The sequence below is a fragment of the Galeopterus variegatus genome, unplaced genomic scaffold (genome assembly GCF_000696425.1).
Source record: "Galeopterus variegatus unplaced genomic scaffold, G_variegatus-3.0.2 Scaffold22185, whole genome shotgun sequence".
Classification (NCBI taxonomy): domain Eukaryota; kingdom Metazoa; phylum Chordata; class Mammalia; order Dermoptera; family Cynocephalidae; genus Galeopterus; species Galeopterus variegatus.
The window spans coordinates 7,181-9,606 of NW_007748296.1; the positions used below are offsets into that span (position 1 = coordinate 7,181).

General features: G+C 36.8%; 1 pseudogene; it reads right to left on the bottom strand.

Moving 5' to 3' along the window:
* Positions 1–193: 193 nt before the first annotated feature.
* On the bottom strand, positions 194–1,125 carry LOC103583354 (annotated as a pseudogene).
* Positions 1,126–2,426: the final 1,301 nt, after the last annotated feature.

A 2,426-nucleotide genomic window follows, 5' to 3' on the forward strand; every position in this document is an offset into this window, starting at 1 on the left:
AAAGAGATAGACATGATGTGAGGGTTGTGAGCAAGCCCACCTCCAGTGTTAGGTTTTGGCCTTCTCTGTGGTTGAAGCCTCATTACTCACAGATTTGGGAAACATTCATATTAAATTGATTTCTACAGCAGTTAAAACCAACAGTCAAGAACAGACACTGTTAAAGGGTTGTCATGCCCAATTTTATACTAACCTAAGCAAGCAATTTTCTGCTAATAATTTTTCTAAAGGCATTTTTGACTTCTTTGTTCCTTAGGCTGTAAATTAGGGGGTTCAACATAGGTATAATTAATGTATAGAACACAGAGGTCACTTTGTCAATGTCCAGTGAGCTGTGCTGGGGCGCAAATAAATGAAGATGAGGGCACCGTGATAAGCAGTGACCACAATGAATGAGGTGGGAAGCACAAGTGGAAAACCCTTTTTTTCTTCCCTCTGCAGAACTGGTTTTAAGAATACCTGCTACAATGCACATATAAGAGAGAACTGCTAGAAGACAGATAGCTTCCACCAAACTACCAAAGACCTCCAGACTAATGTCATGCAAGTAAGTGTCAGTGCAGGACAGAGAGAAGAGTGGGGAGATATCACAAAAAAATGGTTAATTTCTTTGGAGCAGAATGACAGCTGGAAAGTGTTAGTGGTATGAATAATTGAGCTCAGCGTGCCACCCAAATATGCTCCAATTGTAAGCTGGCAAGAAACCCTCTTGGACATAATAACTGTATAAAACAGTGTATTGTAGATTGCTATGTACCTTTCATATGCCATGGCAGCCAAGTGGAAAGATTCTGTGTCAACCAAAGAGCAGAAATAATATAACTGTGCAGCACAGCCATTATAGGAAATGGCCTTCTCATCAGAAACCAAATTTATAAGTAATTTGGGGGCAATGACAGAAAAGTAGCATGTATCTATGAATGACAACATGCAGAGAAAAAAGTACATAGGAGTGTGCAAGTGGGAACTGACCATGATTAGTAAAATCATCCCGAGGTTCCCCATCAGGGTAACCGAGTAAGTAGAAAGAAACATAGCGAAACGAAGACTCTGAAGTTCTGGATGGTCACTGAATACCAGGAGAAAGAACTCAGTTTTCACGGTGCCATTATCCAACTCCATCATCTACAATGCTTATGATTTTCTTGAGTCATGACAAATCAATGATGGAAATTTTAATAATAACCTGGACAATGACACACACACACACATACACACAAAAGGAAAAGGTCAACATAAAGAAAACAATGACTCTAACTCCACTTGGGCATCAGACAGCAACAACACATGTCTGCATTTACTATAGTATAGTACATACATTTTCATATTTTAAAAATTAAGTTGTAATTTACCACCTGTATTTCTTAAAGCTATTTTTTCCTTATTAAATAGCACCACCTTCAAATCAATTGCTGAACTCTAAACGTGGGCTTCATCCTTCATTTCTGCAAATCTCCGGTCTACCACCAATGTCAAATGATAGTGACTAAACACCTCGCTATACCAAACTCCGAAGCAGTAGCCTCTGCCCTCCTGTGTGTCGTCCGCGTTTACTTCCAAAACAGATAAAAGCCTGGCTCTTCTAGGCATTTTTCACTTTGAGATGTGGTTTTCCTTCTGAAGAACCAGGGAACTCTTAGAGTTGTTTGAGGTCCTCTGATAAAATAGAAGCAAACAAAATTCTGAATTAGCTATTTAAGTGACTGAGTCTGAGCTCTGTCATTCAGTATTTATGAAACCTTGGGCAGGCCAATTACTGAGTTTCAGTTTCCTTATCTATAAAATGACAATGAAAGTACCTTTCGCATCAAGTTATGTGTTAAATAAATTTCCTTCTTCAGCCTCAATATCCCCACTATTTTGTTCATTTACTGCTATAAAGTGGCATCATGTGAATTCTAGCTTAATCCAGACATTTGTTTTCATTTTTAAGTGTGAAATCCAAGGTATGGAATAAAACCAGACAAATCCACATCTTTACAAATTTTCTATATTCAACCCAGACATGTACATTAATGGTAGCCAGGAAAATTTCCTTGATCTCACTAGCATAAAAACCAAACCAAAACAAAACAAACAAAAAAAAAAAAAACTTTTACACAGGCTTATCTATCTATCCCTCTAAATTATGTCTGCCTCTCATTGTCCTTGCTGTAGTTTGCAACTATGTAAATTGTAGATAACCAGTGACAATGCAAATGGTACTTGTCCATACAAATGCAAATTTTGTCTAGTATAGAGACAATTAATATCCCTCTTCACTGTGGAAAAAAACTGTTTTGTATCCATTTGTAAATATGTTTATAAATTCCTCATCTGTAATATTGTCATTTTTAAAATTTCCTTTTGTACTAGTTGTAACAGATTAATTAGTGAATGAAGTAAGCAAAATAAGTGAACATGATCATTTTATATTTGTATGAGTA